This window comes from Lemur catta, chromosome 4 (assembly GCF_020740605.2).
Source record: "Lemur catta isolate mLemCat1 chromosome 4, mLemCat1.pri, whole genome shotgun sequence".
NCBI lineage: Eukaryota > Metazoa > Chordata > Mammalia > Primates > Lemuridae > Lemur > Lemur catta.
The window spans coordinates 5602259-5623013 of record NC_059131.1 but is presented as its reverse complement, the minus strand read 5'-3'; the positions used below and the strand labels follow the sequence as shown (position 1 = coordinate 5623013).

At 52.1% G+C, this 20755-nt stretch overlaps 1 long non-coding RNA gene across 1 annotated transcript; it reads right to left on the bottom strand.

Moving 5' to 3' along the window:
- Positions 1-852: 852 nt before the first annotated feature.
- Positions 853-6495, bottom strand: LOC123636409. Its single transcript, XR_006734520.1, has 3 exons — positions 6472-6495; positions 6096-6213; positions 853-956 (listed from the first exon to the last, which is right to left on the bottom strand). It is a non-coding gene; the product is annotated as an uncharacterized LOC123636409 (long non-coding RNA).
- Positions 6496-20755: the final 14260 nt, after the last annotated feature.

Here is a 20755-nt window from a genome sequence, read left to right as displayed (position 1 = left end):
TCTTTAATTGCCAGTGATGCCGTGCATTATTCCCTCTGATGATAATAATAATCCCATTTCTTGAATGCTCACTATGGTGACAGAACTTCTAATTTGTCCTCATAAGAATCCTGCAAAGTAGGTATAATTATATCCATTTTACATATGAAGGGACAGACGCAGGCTCATGAAGCAAGTTGGATGTGTGGACTGTGACTCATCGCTGGGGCTGGGGCTCTCCCCAGGCCCCACCATGGCTCCCTGGGGCTGTGACAATGGCCCCTGAGCAGACCACCTGGATTGTCTTTTGCTCACTTGCTGGAAGGGCATGTAGATCTGTGCATTATGCATTTCTACCAATTTTAATTATTTTGGCAGCATGTTGTTTGCAGTTATATTGGTGACTTATTTCCCATTATATTGTTTTCTTTTAAATATATGTTTTGTTGTACCAAGATTTACTTATTTGAACCTATCAATTTTGTCTGATGACAGGCTCAATTTTTCAAGAGCCAGAAATTTATCTTTGCTCCACTGCTAGCTAAATATGCAGTTTTGTTTTCTTCTTTTTTTGCATGCTTTCTGTGTTTTGCTTTTTGGCACATTGGAACTGAACTGCCATTTACAGCATGAGATATGGAGCCACATCCGTATGCGAAATACTCATTCAATAAATAAATCACAAAATGGAAATGCTACCTTCATTTTCTACATGGGAAATAGAAGCCAAGAGAATGGAAACCTGTTTCCTAGAGTTGTACGGGAGGGTCAGTAGGCGAACTTGGTTTTCAGCTCAGTGTCTCCACCTCTGAGCAAGGTCTGAGTTGCCCACAGACCACCTTGGAGGAGTCTTTGTCCACCAGACCTGCTTAGAACAGCGCGGAGACTCGCACAGCGTGGATTCCTGCTAAGGCCTCACTCTTCCTCCATCTTTACTTCTCTCCTGCTTCCTTTCAGGTTCAAAAGTTTAGCAGTTTCTAAAGTCAATAGACAAATAAGCGAGCTCAGATCGAGAAGGGGCCCCACAAGGTCTTTCATTCATTTATCCAGCAAACACTGGCTGCGCTAGGTCTTGAGGGGACTCAGTCTGGAAGACCAGCTCCTGACCACGTCCGCTGAGGGCAGCGGACATACGGACCAGCGACTGAAGTACCGCGGGGAAAGTACGGTGAGGGGCGTTCGTCTGGGGCTCAGGGTGGGGGACCCGCCCCACCTGGGGAGCCATGAAGTGTGCCCTGGAAGAGGTGGGGCCTGGGCCAAGGCCCTGAGGGGGAGCTGCAGCGTCTGGGTAAGGGGGTGGACAAGCACAGGGAGCAGCCCGAGGGCACAGCCCCAGTCCAGGCAAGGAGATGAGAAAGGGGCAGGTGCGTGGGATGCATGGGGCACGTGGGGCACGTGGGGTGTGTGGGGTGGAGGGGCTGTCACAGGGGCTGTTCCACCTGGGGAAGGCAGAGCAGGAAGAAGGTGCAGTGAGCTGATAGGGACTGCCAGGCCTCTATGTCTGGTGCAGAAGCTCACGTCTCTCCCAGGCGGGCTGGGAGCAGGACAGCCTGGGCTGTAGGAAGAACATTCTGGCTCTAGAGGAGAGGGTGAGTTTGAGGAAGGTACCAAGCTACAGACACCGAGTAGCCAGAGATGTTAAGGCCCAAATTAGGGTAATGGTAGGAATGGAGAGAAGACATATTTTGGAAATAAAAGCAGCAGGACTTGGTGATAGCATCAGGGAAGAGGGAAGCAAGAGTGAATCCCACATTGGCTGGGAGGATGGGGGCTTCCGAGTAAAGAAATATTAAATAGGACAGGAGTTGTGTGTTTTGGGGAAAGACCATGAATTCCATTTTTGACAAGTGAGCTTCAGGTGACTGCAGGGCACCCGCGTAGTGACCTCTAAAAGGGAGGTGGACAGGAGAACGGACGTTATCAGCAAATATTTGGAGCAAATATTGAATCTGTCAACAGTTGAATCATCCCAGGAGAGTGAGTAAAGGGGAAGAAGATGCGGCCAGAGACAGACTCTTCATTCAGGGGCAAATGGAAGAAGGAGTCCTGGAGGAAACGGCCCCAGGGTGGGAGGAAACAAGGGACCGTGGACGCCGGTGGAGTCCCGAGCTGCGAGAAGGAGTTATCGAGAGGGCTGCGCGTGGCAGAGACGGCTGGAGAAATGCGCGCTGACAACCGTGTTCTGATGGGACACGGGACTGTCCCAGGGTGCTGGGAGGGGTGGGTATAGCACAAGTCAGACTGCAACCGAGTAGCAAATGCGAGAAACTCCAGGTGAGACCAGGAACATGGACCTCTCTTTAAGAGGTTTGCATGAGCAGAGAAGGAAGGACAGGATGTTAGCTGTGGAGGGTTAAGGGGAATTTTCTTTTTAAGGCTGGTGAAAAGCTGAGCAGCCTGGAGCCGAGAGGCTGAGCTGGAGGGGAGGCTGGGGAGGATGGGGGAGAGGCTTGGACCTGAGCCCAGATGAAGTGTGAGACAGCGGAGGGGCCATTTATAAACGTTTATAGGGCGTGTAGGGGCAGAGAGGGTGCTTGGTGACTCAGTGTTCTGGGCTGGGTGGTAGAGACTCCTCCAGGCGTGAATGGGGGGCAGCTGACCCAGGAAACAGGCTGGCAGCATCACGGGTACCAACACCCGCTCCTCACAGCACTCGCCCAGCCGGGAAGAGCAGCAGAGAAGGGAGCTCACAGAGTAGCAGGTGCAAATCTTTGTCCTCAAACTCTCATGAACAAGAAATACCAATCGCGCTGATAAATGAGAAGTGCTTACATCTGAGGGGGACCCACTCTTCGCCAGGCGTTATTCCCAATAGTTCTTGTGGGTCCCCATTCCAGCTATACCAGCTGCTCCCACATTATACCAGTTTGTGGATGAGGAAATTGAGGCACAGAGAAATTAAGGGGCTTGCCCGAGCTCACTCACCTCTTAAGTGGAGGAGCCGGGGCGCAAACTTCAGGCCGCCTGTCCCCAGAGCCACCACACTTTGCCATCGTGCTGATTTTCTTTACTTTTCTGTGACTGGTCTCAATGCCTACTTGGTCCCCACTGCATCGGGGGGCAGGAGGGTGATCTCAAACAGAGCAGGCCTCTTCCCAGTGCTCCCCGCCACTGCCCCTAGCCCCCGCCCCTGTCCTTAGGGTTGTGGTTAACTCGCCAAGCCGAGCCACAGGGGTGGGCATGTGTTTAGGGTGAGGGGACGAGTGTGCACGGGACTGTGCTGTGTGTGCACGGTGGGCAGCGACACTCTCCACCCCTGTGGGTCTCGGTTGCAGGGCCATGCAGGCCCCAGCCTCGGCCTCCTGGCCCCGACTGCGAGGGCGGCCGGGTTCCGGCAGAATAATTTAGCTCCTCCGTGCCCCTCTCAGTTGCTCTGTGAATGTTTCCCTCTCCTCTCACCTTCCCTGAAGTTCTGGAAGCTCCACCCTCACCACCACGTCTCTGCTGCCCATCACCGTGCTGGGCAAAGGGGACACTGTCCTGCTACCTCCCCAGGCCTTGCCTGGGGACAGGCCTCTGTTCGCCCCTGCTGTGGGATTCTTTAACCACATTTGGGATTTCTAGCATGAGTCTCTCCCTCAACACCCTTTTAAGTCAGGCTTAAATTAAAAGGTCTGGGCAGAGAAGATGTAAGTTTGTGATTCCTCATCTTCCTTTTCTGTCCTCCCATCATTCCTTGTGGTCCTAAAATGCAGGCATTAAATTTTATCTCTCTACCTTCTTTAAGAGTGTGTCACGCTGTATTTAATCTTTCAGGACTCACTCTTCTCACTTACTAGTAAGTTGATAAGCTTCACCCAGGCTGTTCTGTGTCGCTGCAGTTCGTGTATTTTGACTGCTGTGTGAAGTCCCACGTGTGGACGTGCCTCCGTGGGTTTATCCAGCCTCCCGCTGCTGGGTGCTTGAACAGTCTTGCTATGAAGACTTCTGTCTGAAAGTTTTTCCAAGGTGCATAACCTGCAGGTGTTCCTCCGGGAGCTGTTCACCTGTTTTCCAGAGCGGCTGATTTACACTCCCACGGCCAACAGGTAAAGACAACCTACGGATCCACATCTTCCATGTACTCGGCATCGTCAGACTTAAATTTGTGCCATGCAGTGGGGTGAAATGGCAGCTCACTGTGTCCTGTTCCGTTTCCTGTTCACCTGCCCTTCAAGGCCCAGCCCACAAACGACTTCGCCCAGGAAGCCCCCCGACCTGCATGCGTGTCCCCATCGCTGTTCTGGCGGCCACTTAACCGCGTGATGTCGTCCACCACCTCCCCACTAGGTTCTCAACTCCTAAACGTCAGGGCACATAACATTCTTTTCTGACTCTACCACCAGGTGCAAGCACAGTGTATTGTACACAGTAGATCTTTCAATTAATTGGAGTTATTTGAATAAAGCAGAATTCTTGTTTATACTGATCAAGGAAATCAAATGTCACCTTAGAGGGAGGCAGCGGAGTCCCAGAGGGACTGGGAATAGGAAGCCGGGCCACCAGCTCGTGACTGCAGGTTGGAGTTTGCCAGGTGAGAACCCAATTAGCTGCCCTCTGAAGGCCTCACAGCAGCAGTTGTTTGGAGAAGTGTGACCGTGTGACTTCTCCCTGCGGGCTGGGAGCCAGGGCCTCTGGGGGTCAGCTGATGTTTTGCCCAAGAGGCACAGTCTTTGCCTTCTGTCTGGAGGGGATCGAATCACCGGCTCATTATAGCCCTGTTCTGGTCACAGGACCATCTTCAGAGGCAGCGAGGAATGTTAGACTCAGCTCTTGCACACTGGAAACGCTCAGCCAGGAGCGTGGGGGAAACTTCCAGTGAGTTCCAGTCTGTGGCACCGTCCCCTGTGCCATGACACCCCACATGCCGTGTGCCAGGCCAGACAGGCTGGGCTGTGGTGGGTTGCCTGGTGAAGGCTCTGGCCCTCAGCAGAGGCTCAAGGGAAGTGAGGACTAGGCCAGGATGCCCAAGCCCCACCGTGCTGCCCCTCTGGTTAACTGGAGGCTCTTTGTCAAGTGCATCTGCATTCCGCCGGGGCCAAGGGAGCCTCTTCCCTGCGGCCTCAGGTCCGGAGGACAGACGTGCCTGGAGAACAGGTGGGGAGAGGAGGAGGGGAGCGTTCCAGAGTTTCCTCTTCTAAAGCCACACTCCTCCACGTGTGTCATTGACCGGGATTCTGCCCTGGCCTTTGTTTTCCTGCCTTCTCACTACAACCCCGGGAAGCCTAAACAGGAATCCCACTGTTGTTGCAGGATTCTGTTATGGTAGAAGCAACTCCCGTTTTCATAGGCATTGGCATTTCAAAGCACATCCCCATCCCTTATCTCATCTGATCTTCCCGCGGTTTTCTCATCTCCAGCTTCCTTGCTGGTCCCCAGTTTGTGCCATTCCTGTTTGAGTTCATTGCTGTGACCTCCAACAATCCTCCTCCACAGGCCCATCGCTCTTCCTGTAGTGAGGGCGGGCGTCCCAGCAAGTCAGCCGTGGAGGTGCTCAGACTACTCTCGAGTGAAGTGAGGGGACTTCCTGTCCCTGAGTCCCGGGTGCTGCACAGTCACCCTGCAGTGAACTCTCGCAACACAACAAGGCCACCATTATTTCCACTTAACAGATGAGAAAACTGAGGCTCTGACAATGAAACAGCCTGCCCGGTCTACCCAGGAAATGCCAGAGTACAGAATCAAATCCTCCAATGTCTAGCTTCTAAACCCAGGTTCTTTCCATTCCTGAATTCTGCCTCACAGTCTGTGGTGAAGATTAAATGAGATTTTTAATGCAAAATGCCCAGGACAAAGCCTGAATCCCAACAGGTCCCGGTGAGCAGCACTAAAGCGGTCCTGCACGGATCTGTCCTCTCTTCTCCCCGCCGCCTCCCAGGTGAAACACAGGGGCCGACTTTTCCCCTTGTGATAATTAATGCATGTGCCAGCGTGTTTATGGAAAATAGTGTACTCCGTGTCTTTCATCTCTAAGGGCCCAATCACGTTTGGCAAGCAGGCTCCCCATGCAAGGCCAGGTTCTTTCAGCCAAACAAAGGCAGGAAATTATCCAGGAAATTCTGACAAAGAAAGCAATTACTCCGGTCTGACGTATATGGGCTGCTCGTGCCAAAACTGGGCCTCTTTGTCTAAATTACCTGAGTGATTGTCTGTGTAGACCCTGGCACATTCAGTTATTTTTCTTATTGGTTCTTCAACTGAGTGGGTGTCCACAGCCGTCACTCCTCGTCCTGCACGTCCTTGGTGGCACTTTCCCTGTAAGTGCACACAGTTGTTGGGGCAGAGGGGAAAGACCTCGAGCCCCTCCCCCACCAAAACTTTGGTAGTTGTGCCCGTGGTGAGGGTCCCTCCGTCTTCCTTTCCTGGGGTCTCTGCCCACGGTGGCCCCCCGGGCTCTTCTGTTCTGCCCACCCCGGGTGCCCGTCTGGGCCTGGTGAGCCTTCTGCTAATCCCTGCCAGGGATTATCTGGCCTGGCCGACTAGCAGCATTTTAGGAATAATAATGCTCCTTACATTTCTGCGACACTTGGCTTTCACATCCATTATCTCATCTGATCCTCACGGCAGCCCTGCGAGACAGGCATTAGCGTTGCCATTTTAGATGGGAAAAAAAACAAGAAAGAAGGAGAATGGGTTTATCCCGGTCACCAGGCCAGTGGGGGCAGAGCCAGCAGCAAAGCAAGGGAGAAAACTCAGAACTAGGTTTTCTGACTCCGGGGCTTGTTCTCCTCCCACTCCCACGGCCTAGATCTTTCAAGAAAGCAACCAAAACCCAGACGAGTGGATTTTCAGTGGAGGAATTTCCGGCCCCCATGACAAGGTGCAGGGAGCTGTTTTGGATGTGTGAGGCCTTTCTGAGCTTGTCCAATGACGCCTCCCAGGCAGCTGCCTCCTCCAGGGGTGGAGCTGGGCGGAGTTGGGTGGTGTCACAGCCCCCCCCCCCACAAGATACCACCTCCCTGCAGGGGGTTGGGATCCTGGGCAGTGAGTGGAGATGCAGACACATACCACGCAAGCCACATGCTCTGGTGACAGCTCTTCCTGACAGTAGCACATGGAGCAATCGTGCTTAACATCTTCCAGCGCAGAGATGCTGTGTCAAGATAGAAACGAGGGGCAGCTGAAACCTGGCTAATTAGAGCTGGCCGAGCACCTTTCAACAGGGCTCGTAAAGGTCTTTACAACCATTAATTAATTCTCCCCACCCTTGTGAAGAGAAATTATTTTCTCTGCACCAAGGGAAGGCCCCAGAGATAAAGCAACAGCCTCACTCGCCACCCCACCCTCATCCCGCCTCCCTGCATGTCCCATGGTCATCCTCCAAGGGGACCATCACGCAACCAAGCCTCTCAGCTTAGGGCGGTCCTGACTGGCTGCTGCTCTGGTCCAAGTTTTCCATGCTCAGGAGAGATTTCAGTCCCAGCTCACCTCTGGGTAAAGGGCCCACTGCAGACAGGTGTCTAGGCTTGGGCTGCTTCTCTCCTACTCCTTTCCTTTTACTTTTTCTTCTACATTTTTTTTTTTTTCCGAGACAGAGTCTCACTCTGTTGCCTGGGCTAGAGTGCCGTGGCGTCAGCCTAGCTCACACCAACCTCAAACTTTGGGCTCAAGTGATCCTCCTCCCTCAGCCTCCCAAGTAGCTGGGACTACAGCTGCATGCCACCATGCCCTGCTAACTTTTTCTATTTTTAGTAGAGACGGGGTCTCGCTCTTGCTCAGGCTGGTCTTGAACAATCCACCCGCCTCGGTCTCCCAGAGTGCTAGGATTACAGGTGTGAGCCACCGCACCCAGCCTCTTCTGCAATCTTTAGTGGAGAATTTATGTCATTTACTCACCTGGATGCTGGAAACAGTGAGGGCTTGGTTGAGTAACAAAACTCAGGTGGTTTTACTTGTAAATAATTTCTCATGGTCATTTTTGTGTCGCTAAGATAATGACCTTTTCCCATGTCCCTCAGCTCAGTCTCCTCCAAAGCTGAAGACCTTGGAATTGTGACAGAAGTGCTCTGTGAACTGTAAAATGTCACATGGATGTCAGTTCTGATTAGTATCCACCTGCGTGTTGGCAGAATTGCTCCTCCATTCTTCGTGCTGCACATCCATGGAATTATGGGATGGTTTAAGACGCCATAAAACAGCAAACTAAAGTGAAAGACAGAGATAAGAAATTACGATTATGAGTTTTTAGAAAATTGCTATCTGTGCAGTGCTAAGTGACGAGCTGCCTGGGGGAGTTCTTGTGACCTTCAAGGATTTAGGCTCTTGAGACCGGTCCTTTGTCCTCACATTCCACAAGCGCTAGTTGAGTGTTCCTCTGGGCGGGGCTGTGTCAGGCCCCAGGGCACAGTGGTCAGACCCAGAACTGGCCTTTCAGTCCCAGCAGAGAAAGGCATCACGGGTCACATGTGACCAGGGTTAGCACCAGGAAGAGGCGTGCACCGTGTTCTCTAACATGGCCAGTCTTCCCTTTATTTTCTAAGGGAGCTGCCCATAATTTCTTCCACCTCGCTCCAGTGAGTTTAAATTTGCTGAAATCTGTGTCTCAGCCTCTAATTTTCAGGTCCTGATGGTTTTCAACAATAAGCTGAAAGGCGCTTTCAGATTCCAATTTCTTAATGAGAAAAAAAGCCAAAACAAACCAGTTCTCCTCAGCCTCCAAAAGGCCCTTTGCTTTCGAACCTCCAGCTCCGCTGCAGACGTGAGGCCCTGTGCCCTGCAGCTTGGCTCCCGCAGCCAGGGACTCTCCTGAGCCCCACACAGGAGCGGGTCTTCTCCGTTTCTGCACAGCTCCCAACGGCCCCGCCAGGCTCCCTGGGCCCTGTTTCAAATTCCGCCCTTGGACCTCATAAGGTGGCTCCTGGCCCCTCAGCCCCACTCCGTGGCTTTGACCTTCCCTCGCTCCTTGCTGGCAGCCCTGGGAGGCTCCCATCTGGGAGGAGCTGCTCTGGGTGACTGGCCCGCCTGGCTGAGGGGCCCTTCGCAGCCACGTGTCACCCCACGTCTCTCTGCCTGGCGAGTGGTAGCAGAACGAGCACCCTCAGACGTGCCTGGCTTTTCCCGCAGTTCAGTTTCATGCTGGCCCACTTCTTAGGGACAGCATCACTCTTCTCCGTCAGTGCTCACCTTTGGTTGCTCTCGCTGGAGAATGGGGTGTTGGCTTCTACCTGCTGCTTCCCCTCCATTTCCAACCGGCAGCCTTGGGTCATTCCCGGAAGCTTTCCTAAGGGATTTACAAAACAGGGAGAAAGCTGATCACACAAATTGGGTCATTCTGGTGGTGCCCAAGGAAAACAGTTGAGAGGCAGGAGCAGGGTGGCGGAGTGGAGTGGGGGCAGGGAAGTGCTCAGAGCAGCACATAACTTTGCTCTGGGATGTCGTCCTGTGCAGGCCTGGCTGCTAAACCGGCCTGTTGTAACCTGAAACTGGTTTTATCTAGTAGCCACTGAAACAACCTGCTGTGACTCCAACAATAGTTTTACCCACTGTCATCACTGGCCAATCAGAGCTTGCCAACTGCCCCCCCCCAAAAAAAAAACGTTACTAGTGCCAATGAACTTTCAAAAAAATATGTGATGTTTCTCCTTTTCATAAAACCTTCAACTTTCTCTTTGTTCTTCAGACACACTGAAGAACAACCAGTCTGTGAGTATGTCCCAAATTGCAATTCTTGCTTCCCAAACAAAACGTTTTAAGTGAAGAGATTTGGCTCTGTATTTTATTTAGCTTCAACCACAGCGATGTAGTCGCTCTGCAGTGCTAATGACACACCAGTGAAACATTCGTGACTGTGCATTTTTACAGCCACCTGCCGGTGTTCTAGTTAGCATTCATTGATGCTCACTCTGTATCATGCAGGCCATGAACTGTGTTACCTGCATGATCTCGTGTAACTCTCACAGTAACCCTTCTAGTGTTACCTTCTCTTTACATACGAGAAAACTGAGTCACAACCACGTTTGCTCAGTGACCCAGAATCACACAGCTTGTAAGTGAGAAAGACCAGATTTGACCCAGGGAGTCCAGCCCCATGCCATGCTTTGGGCCACTGTCTTGTTTGGCATCATTTCCAACGCTCCTTTCCTCCTTGAAGTACAGTTGCCAAGCCCTGTCTCCATGGCATCCTCTACGGGGGCAGCTTGCCGAGGAGGTCTTGGATGCCTTAATACACGGGAAGAGCTAACGGAGAGTAAAAGGAGGTAACCCTCTCCTAGGGAACTTGAGGGGGTCTGGGTGAGGGGAGGGGGCCTGGGAGCCCTTCAGACCCTGCTGCATCAGGGACTGCCTTTCCCAGTCTCTATTCTGAGGGCTAGAAATGCTTAGACTCCCTGGAAACAGAAATATAGTGCATGAGCCTGGATCCGGTCTCATCGCTGGCATCTACCAGCTGTGGATCGTTAGAAAATCACATCTGCACTCTGAGCCTCAGTTTTCTCATAGGTCAAATGGGCTTGCTAATTTGCAAGTCATTGTATGGGTAACTGAGATGAATAGGTACGAAAGCTCTCGGTACCCTGTGATGTGCTGCCTGAGTGCCATGAGGACAATTCTTTGTCATTGGGTGATTAACAGGGAAGACACTGTCTTAAAACATGACCTCATGGGCCCCCTCGCTCTTGGCGTTTCTTTACATATCTGGGCCCTGTTGGGTGGCTGCAGGTTACCAGGTGTTCTCGTTACCTCAGCAGGGGAGGTGGCAGAGTAGGAGAGAGGACAATAAGGGGGAACCCTTTGGCTTTTTTTGTTTGTAACAGTCTAGGCCTTGTCATGAGGGAACCTGCTTGGTTGAGGGAAACGTTCTGTATCACGTTCAAAATGCTTCAAACCTATGCGTTTTCTTGTGTGTAAGTGACGTCTAAAAATTCAGATCAAAACAAACCAAACTGATGTCCTTAGAGGAAAAGAAAGGACTCAGGGCATAGACAACGTATTTCATAGAAAATACGGGAGGGCAAAGCACGGCTAAGAGCCGGGCTTCCCCCCCTCCGCCTAGGCCTGGGTTAGCGAGAAGCAGGCGGGGAGCATGGTGCTCAGATGCACGGGTTCTGGAGAAAACCGGCCGAGGGACCCATTCCCTGCGCTGTGAGCTCAGGGAGGCGCTGAAATCCCAAATAAGTTTGTAACACTTAGGAGTAGTGGCTTCTGGGAGAAGAAATGGCATGGGGTGACCAGGTGGACAGGACATTTGTCCACCTCCCAGAGTTTTCTGTTCCTGGCACCACACAGGAGCTGCTGAATCATGTCCGTGGGTCCAAGAGTAACATTAAGAATAACTGAGAGTGGACACAGCCCAGGAGGAGGCCCTGTGGACAAATTGTGTGGGCGCTTGGCCACAGGTCAGATGCGACCATGGAAGTCTCTGTTAATACCACGAGTTGATATTAGTTGATACCAGTGTGAAAAGATGACAGTGAATACGCGATATCCCCTTCCCCATCGCTTCAGAACTGCCGTATAATTCCCGCCCCCATCACCCTGCCCTTGGAACTTACTGGAGCCCCAGAGAAAGGGAGGCAGGGAATGACAACATGACTGAGATTAGTTATTAACGGCTCAGAACAGTGGGAGCTAGTAATGTAGAAAAATAAAGTCATATTTGTTGCATAGTCGTGTTTGATTTCTGCGAGTCATACCACTTCACTAAATTTTCTTAGCTATAGTTTCAAATCTACAGAGAGGGTCTCTGCAATGTCCCCAAAGTGCTCTGAGAGCACTACACAGCTTAATTCATTTAAAGTGGAAGCCTGAATGCCGTACAAAGCGTTTTCAGAGGTAAGAAAGGGATGAATGACAAGCTAAGAATGCTTGTCATCCAAGCCTTGGTAATGACATTGTGTATTTCTTTGTAATACTTGCTTCAGCCTAACACAATGGTTTTATAACCTACCGTGGGGACTGTGCATTACTGCCCTAGATTTTCTTAATTAACGGAGGTATCTTGGAATATTTGGTTCCTCTACAGAAACATCATTTCTTTTCCTAGCCCAAGCCTTTCCCAGGAATCCATGCTGAGCTTGTCTTCCCAGTGGAGATCCGATGACAAAGGACAGCGGCTGGCTGCCCCCGCAACTCCCGGGCAGGCTCCCAGCTGCAGAAGACCCTTCCTCAGCATGGGATTTTGCAGTGTCAGTGTCAGGAGAATGGACGTGTGGCCGGAGAATGACGTGGGGGCAGCTAGAGCCCCGGATCAACCTTTAGCAAATCCTGCAAAGATGGAAACAAACACAAAAGAGGAGCCAAGTCATTTCAAAGTCTCAGTCACACAAATGAAACTAACCAACAGCAAACTGCCCAAGCCAAACTCCAAGGTCAAGAGGACGACTTGCTGTCTAAAGCAGCTGGAGTGTGGTCGCCTGCGTTCTGCCCACCGGCAAGGCCGAACCTGCTGACTCTGGGTCGTCTCCTTTGAAATGGACACAAGGCGCACCCACCCCATAGTGTTACTACGAGGGTTCAATGAGAACCTCACTTTGTGTCCAGAGTTACCTAAGGAGATAATAAGAATGTCAAGAGCCAGGTCACAGTTGCTTTCTGTGATTATAGCGCTAAAACATTAAACCTGTTTAGGGGTGCGTGAGTCTGTTAACTCTTTAGAAGTCCCTCCGGAACAAGATATCTCGGGGGGTAGCCATTCCTTGCGCATTGGAAATTCTGGCCTCCACGTGTTTCATTTAGCTAGGAAAGGTCACTGTGTTTCCAAATATCTTCACATCTCTGGCTTTTTTCTCATTCATCCATTGAACACACATTTGCTTGCTGGTCTGGGATCACTGAGCCTCCATCTGGAAAATTATCCCCATCTCAGACTCTGAAACCCACCGGGTGCCCCATGAGAGGCGTATGAGGAGGCCCAGCCAGCCCTGCTTGCTGCTGGACCCCGCAGGAGGGCGCAAGAAGGTCTGGCTGGCGTGGGGGCTCAGGAGGCCAGCACTGATGCAGGGGGCTCTGACCTGGAGCAGTACGGGGCACAGAGCGGGGAGGCCCGAGTCAGGTTTAAAGCCTTGGGGTAGTGTTTGGGGCCTGAGCTAAGAGGACCTCACACTAGGCAAGGGGAGGAGAAGGAAGGTGCCCGCAGCTGAGCAGAGAGCCCCCTGTCAGCTGCCAGCTGTGCCATGTGGGCAAGAGTTGGCCTGGCCCAGACACAGAGGTTTGGGGCCCCACCCCTAGTGGGGAGTCCTGTGGCTAGTCCTCTTTGACTTTGATGCCCTACTGCTCCCCCAAAGCACCACCTGTCCTGCCTCTTGGGCCTCCCTTTCCTTGCGCCTTTCCTGACACTGGTCTGCACACTGGGACCTCATCCCACACCATCAGCCTCATCCCTATTGGGGCAAATTCCCAGGATCTTGGTCTTATTCTGACTAATGGGCCTTGTGTCCTGTCCCCTATGGACAGACTTCCAGCCCCAGGTCCTCCTGGGTAGCCCGTGCTGTCTGGACCTGCCTCCAGGGCTGTCCGGGGCGCAGGGTCCTGCCCATCCCCCTCCCCGGTGTTTGCAGTTTATTCTCTATACACACCCCTCAGTCCCGCTCCCAGAGCGCACCGTTCTTGTCTTTTATGACTTTGAGCACAATCTTTGTATTTGTGTTTATTATTCAGGTCTTTCCTACTAAACTGTCAACTTCATGAGAGCCAGGGCTACGCTGATTCTCTTTTCCTTACTGCTAATTTCTTAGCACCTGGCACAACGGACATTCGTTGAATGAATGAATCCATACACACACCCTTTCTTTCTAAAAAGTAATTTTAGACAGCTTTCTTTCACATCTATTATTTCCCTTGATTCTTGGACAACCCCTAAAGGGTTAAAGTCCATTTTAAAGGTGAAAGAAGAGAGGCTCAGAGAGTGTTCACGAGTCCACGGGCTTAAGGCCACATGGCGTGGTTGGGCAGGGCTGGCTGGAACCCAGATCCCGGGACTGTTCATTCTAATCCTGACGGGCAAGTCTTGCGAGCAGACGGACACACGTGTGCACACGCCTACAGTCACACACACATGTGCACGCACACACAAGGAGGGGACAGAAGCGGCTGGGCATGAGCACAGGCTAATGCACTATAAATAGTCACAGCCATGACACTTCCTTTAAACAACTCCCCCAAGAGCCCCAGGGAAGATGCCTGCCGAGTTTGACATTCCTGACATTTCAGTGTCCACAAACCATGGCGACCACTCACAGCTCTAGAACAATCCCTGGGGCTGCTGGGCAGGCTGAAGTCTTGTTACAGGAAGTGCCCGAGGGGCTGGAGAAGAGACCCTACAGCTCCCAGAGCCTCCCTGGGGGCTTCTGGCCACCCCCTTGTCTCCCTACCACCTACCGTGCCGGCCCAGTGATCCCCAAGTGGCCATTTTAAATGTCTGCATCTCAAACAGCTGCCCAGGTAGAATTTCAAAAAGAATTCCCTCTTTTTTGGGGATAATGGAAAAGTTGATGTGTCTCAAGTTGCTCTCACTGTCCTTGCTGCCCTCAGTGAAGAGGGCACGGGTGGTCTTTAGCTCCTGGCTCTCAGGCCTGCAGAGCGTCCGCATCGCTTCTGTGGGCACAGTGGCTCCTGTGGGCACCGCCGCCCACAGAGCAGCACCTGCTGTGGGCAGAGCCCGGCCCTCCCTCCACCTCCACCCAACCTGCTCTCTCCGGTTTCCACCCGCCTGCACCTCGGGGCTCCGGCTCCAGGCCCAGCTTCGGGGCCTGCTCTGGCCCCTCCGGTTTGACATTTTCCCAGATGCCCACCTCCCACCCTTGACCCGAAGACCCCCATGGGTCAGAGCAGTCAGGGCCTCCTCCATGTGTTTGTCCTTGCTGCTTACCTGTTCTGGCACTTTCTGGGCAGGCCCTCCCAGGGCTGAGTCACAGGTCTTTTGCCAGTGGTGTTCCCTCTGATAACATCGGAGACACTCCTTGTTGACCAGCAGGAGCTGTGAGAAGCCAGAAGCCAGCTGCCAGGAGCCGGGGGACCCAGGGGCAGGCCTGGCTGTCCTGCTGCTGTCCTGCCACGGCCGCTCCTTATCTCCCCCAAGCGCTGCCGCCCTCCCAGGTCATTCAGCAGTGCAGAGTCGCTGCACAGGGCACTTCTCAGATCCCTTCTGCTTGGCGGTTTTAATATGATTTAAGCTGTTCCCACACGTCTAGGCTCCCAGGAAATGTGGGTGACCAGCAGCCTGTCCGGGCCGCCTTCCACACGTCTGTGCTCCCCAGTTCCTCTGGGCTCCTTCCCACCCCTCACTCCAGAGGTCACTCTCCAGGGGTCTGACTTGAGGCTGACGCCCTCACCTGCTGTCACACAGAGCTACTTCCCCGCTGGGAGGGTGGCAGTGCCCAGCCCAGCCAGTGGCCGCCAGGGCTGCTTAAGCCCTGGCCTCCTCGTGGGGCGGCCGAATCCCTCAGAACCCCCAGGCTGGGCTACTCGCAAGGTGCCCAGAGCCCAGCACAGCGGCCGCCTGCTCTTTCCTGCCCCCTGAGCTTCTCCACGGTGGGGGCGGCAGAGGCCAGCGTGGGCCTCGTGGAGACTGTTTGTCGTTTCACTTCCTGGCCGCACTGCCAAGCACCCTCCAGCCTCCGGGGCAGCCGGGCAGGTTCAGCTGAGGATTCGGACACTGCTGGCTTCCTCCTCAGAATATCAAGCAGGCCCGGGCCGCCAGGGCCAGCGCCGCCTGTTCTCTCGGCTCTCGCCCCGCGGGGCAGGGGGTGGGGCAGGGGTACTGGGTGACTGGTACCTCCCAGACCCAAACCACTTCAGGGTGGTGTTAGGGCCCCAGGAGTGGACGAGTTTATGTCCACTTGACGGTTTTATCCCGTGGAGTGTTAAAAGGTGTGTGACAAGAATAGCAAAGTCAGAAGTACTCATTTGCGGGAGTGGGCAGTCACACCTTGGCGCCTACTGTCTCTATCAATCCACTGCTCCCTGGCAGAGCACTGCGAGCACCCTTCCAACCCTTCTGCCCAAACTTCCCCAGCTTCAGAGAGGAGCAAGGTTTGTTCCAGAAGAGTATCCAAGTTCCCCAAGCGATCCCATTTCTCTGAAGTTTCCCATCTTAGTTTTAGGATTTCTGCAGCATTTCTCTGTCCTACTCTTTAACGTATCCATGTTTGCTTTTATATAAAAATAATGTTTTCAACCTCTCACTGACCAGTCAAATTACTGATTTCACCCCAACTCTTGGAGCAAAGTCGGCCCACCAGGAAGATACGCCACATCGCTCTCTGGCCTAGCTCCCCAGTCTGAGAAGCAAGGAATGAACATATTACCATTATTACTTCCTCCAGGTGTTACTACACGTGCCCACTTACTATAAGACTTTGCACACGTCACCAAGACTGCAATGCATCAAAAAGAGTAAGAAAAAAAAAAAGACTGCAATGCACCCCTGTCCCTTCCCACTCTCTTGCTATTGCTGGACACACTACCATTCGTTTTCACATACAAAGCTGAAAATTTGGAGCTCAAAATGAGAGTAAATTCTCCCACGAGGGCACCTGTTTTCAGCAAACGTTAGCTATGTACGCACAGAGCAGGAATGAGAGACTCTAAGGAGATGGGTAAGGGTCTGGGGTAGATGACCTGTTAGAGCCAGATTCCCTCGGCCCCGGGAACAGAATGACAGAGTCACTGAGGCTGTAAAAGGCAAAGGAGTTTATTGACTAGTTCGAACTAGGGTCCAAGCCCCGAGCACCAACGCAGTGGTCTCTTTCTATGGGCAGGGACCCCGCGCAGCGGGAGTACAGGTCTTTTATGTTTTCTTTTTTTTTTTTTTTTTTTTAGCTCTTTATCGCAACCAAGCGTTAGGCAAGCCATCCTTGTATACAAAAGCGGACTTTGGCTATTAGCTATTAGCTATAAATTAAGCAAGCAGGCCTTGTATACAAAAGCGGACTTTGGCTATTAGCTATAAATTAAGCAAGCAGGCCTTGTATACAAAAGCGGACTTTGGCTATTAGCTATAAATTAAGCAAGCAGGCCTTGTATACAAAAGCGGACTTTGGCTATTAGCTATAAATTAAGCAAGCCATCGCAGAATTAACTAAAATGTTGTTTCAGTCCTGTTCTACATTTTCCCCCCTTTTCTTTGTTTATACGAGCACTCCTGCTCGTATTTGGTTTATGGGCCTCTTATGTCTTTCATTTCTAAGCTCTGGTACTGCTGTCGCAAAACCATTAATTGTACAGTGTTAACCCGTTCTTTTACAAAGGCAACCAGCCTATTTAGGATATATGGCCCGAGAGTGAGAATGAGCAGGATTACAATTAGGGGTCCTAGTATAGTGGAAAGCAAAGTAGTTAGCCAAGGGGAGCTATTGAACCATGACTCAAACCATCCTTCTCTTTGTTCGCGCTCACGCTTTCGCTTTGCTAGTCCCTCTCTGACTTTAGCCATAGTATCTCTAACTACTCCAGTGTGGTCAGCGTAAAAGCAGCACTCTTCTCCAAGGGCCGCACATAGCCCTCCTTGTTGGAGGAATACAAGGTCCAGTCCCCTCCGGTTTTGCAGCACCACCTCAGACAGTGAGCTTAGGGACTTTTCTAAAAGGGAGATGGATTTTTCAATTCTGGTTATGTCTTCATCTACGGCAGCCCTTAGATGGTCAAATCCTCTATGTTGCATGGCTAAGGCTGAGATGCCTGTCCCTGCTCCTATTACACCCAGGCCAAAAAGGGTAGCCACGGTTATTGCTGTAAGGGGCTCTCTCCTTTTTCTAGCTAACCTGGCTCTGCCTGTGCCCTTTGTCCATGCATCGTATACTATATCTTCTTGATGGTAAATAACCTTAGGGAATACTAACACCTGGACACAGAATTCCTTAGACTCATTAAACACAGACAGGCTAAGACATGGAGTCAGGCCTACTTCAGAACAGAGCCACCACCCATTGAGTGCTGGAACGATCCATTTTGTCTTTACAGTCCGGTTTACCAAAGGGTGGATTTTGGCACAGAACTGTGTATGAGTGGGGGTTACCTTTCCTATACAGATTCCACTCTTGGCAACTACCTGAAGTGTTAGCCCGGGGCCCTTGTGGTCCCATATGCAAGATCCAGGGGCTTCTTCCTCTGAGTAGTTGAAGGGAGCAGTTAATCCAACTGCTTCATAGAAAGGGGGTCTAATATCATAGCATAACCAGCAAGCTGCCGTAGCATTGGGGTCGGAGCGATTTAAAGCCCCATATGCCGCGATCAGCATTTTCCATAAAGGGTCTTGTGGCTCTTGCACTTTCCATAGAAGGTTCTTTGCTACCGGAGCCTGTGTTCTGGGGGCCACCTGAGTTGCCTCTGAAGGTATAAGTGGGGTGCTGGTGGGTTTCTGGGTTGTCGGGCACTGGGTATACTGTTTTTCTGTCAGCACCCTATTGGGCCCTACAGCGCCTTGGATGGGAGAGACCCGCAGCTTAATTTGTATTACAGTGCCTCGCCCCCCTTTGCTGTGATCATAGAGGGTGAATCCCCAATATAATCCCGTGACCCACCGTCTGTCCTTCTTTCCTTCCTCCGTAAACCTCACACGTACTAAGTTACAGTCAGAGGCATACCTGGTTCGTGAGCACGGCCGGACAAAAGACATTTCGATGAGAAGAGATTGGACCTGCCATTTCCACTCTCCATCATTGGTGGTCACACATCTCCAGGATGCACAGTAGAGGGACTCAATTCCCCCGCATGTGCGTCTCATTTCCCCTGTTCTAAATCCTGGACATACAAAAAACCCATTCCTACTTAACTCTATCCGGGCCTGGCGTCGAGTAAATTCGCCATCTTGGCGCCACACCATCCCCACCCCCGCGGTTCCTCCTATCCACCTGTTGTGCTTTGCAGGGTTATAGTCCACATCAATGCCCGGTAATTGTTCTAAGTTGAAATATAGGTCCGGCCACCAAGTGTTTAGTGGGGTCGTCCCTGAAGTCCTATTATAAACTTCATGGGTTTCCAAGTTAGTGATTTCCCAGGTGAGGTTATAAGGCACGTGGGGATTTGGATCAGTCACTAGCGTTCCCACAAGAGTCACAATTATAACAGTCACCACAAGCATCTTTGTTCCAGGCACTTCTATCACTGGGCCACACGAGTCAGTCTGGTCTTCAGGGGATTCTTTGGATCTGCTGAGGCCCTCCACTGATCTTGCTGCTGCTCCTGTTCACCCTTGCTGGCAGGTCTCACGTGAGAGTGGTGTATCCAGGTTGCCACACCATCAACCTTTAGGGCAGTGGGGGTGACAAGAATAATCTGAAAAGGTCCCTTCCACCTGGGCTCTAGGGTTTTGTTATTATGCCTTTTCACCCATATCCAGTCTCCCGGCTGGTAAAGGTGCCCAGTATCCTCTCTCTTCCCCTCTTGGGTTGTCTGGTAAAAAGCTCGGAGTGCAGGCCAAATCTGGCCCTGGACTCGCTGTAGAGCCTGTACAGCCTGTAGCACCTCTTTTGGGGCTTCAGGCGCAGCCCCAAAAGTTATTTTTGGCACTACTGGTGGAGGAGCACCATACACAATCTCAAAGGGGGTTAGGCCTAAATGATAGGGGGTGTTCCGCGCTCGGAACAGGGCGAAGGGAAGGAGGGTCACCCAGTCTCCGCCAGTCTCTAGGACCAATTTAGTCAAAGTCTCCTTCAGGGTTCTGTTCATTCTTTCTACCTGCCCTGAGCTCTGGGGATTATATGCACAATGTAATTTCCAATCTGTCCCCAGTGCCCGGGCTAGTCCCTGACTAACTTGACTTGTGAAGGCTGGTCCATTGTCAGACCCTATGCTCTCTGGCAGCCCATACCTGGGAACTATTTCTTCTAATATTTTCTTTGCCACTATTAAAGCAGTTTCTCCTTTAGTAGGAAAGGCTTCTACCCACCCTGAGAAGGTATCTACCATGACCAGTAAGTATTTGTACCCATATTTCCCTGGTCTTACCTCTGTAAAATCTATTTCCCAAAACAACCCAGGTTGCCTCCCCCGTTCCCTGGTACCTGTATGGGTCCCTCTGACCTTCCCCGGCTGCATAACCTGGCAGACACGGCAGTTTTTGACAATGTCCTCTGCCGTCTTCTCTTGTGATTTGAATCTGAGTCCTGCCGTGGCCAGCAGCTGTAACATCTTCTTTTTGCCAAGATGCGTTGTCTGGTGCAAGTGCCCTAGCAGGTGATTCCCTAAGGCCTCAGGGACTATCAGGCGATGTTCTCCGTCTTGGAACCAGCCGTCCTTGTTCGGCGTCGCCTGCAGCTTTTCTGTGGCCCACCTTATGTCCGTGCTGGAATAGTCCGGTTGGGGGGGCATCTTTCCCATCCCAGGGGGCGGCAAGCTTAGATGCAGAACATCGGTTAGTACCGGCCCTTCCGCAGCCCTTTTTGCCTCAATGTCCGCGGCCCGGTTGCCCCTGGCCTCAAGGGAGTCCCCCCTCTGGTGCCCCGGGGTATGGACTACAGCCACTGCCTTGGGTAGCAGGATGGCTTCCAGTAATTGGAGTATTTCCGATTTGTGCTTAATTTCCTTGCCTTCAGCTGTAATGAAGCCCCTTTCCCTATAGAGGGCTCCGTGTATATGTACTGTCCCGAAGGCATAGCGGCTGTCAGTATACACCGTCAGCCTCTTCCCCTGGGCCCGACGAAGGGCTTCTGTCAATGCAACCAGTTCAGCCTTCTGGGCCGAGGTCCCCTGTGGAAGGCGTGTGGCCCAGATAAGCCTGCCTTGCTCATCTACTATGGCCGCCCCTGCATACCTGTGTCCGTCCTGGACGAAGCTGCTCCCATCCGTGAACCAGATCAGGTCGCTGTTTGCGAGGGGGCGGTCTCGCAGATCACTCCGGGCCATCTGGGTCTCAGCCAGGATC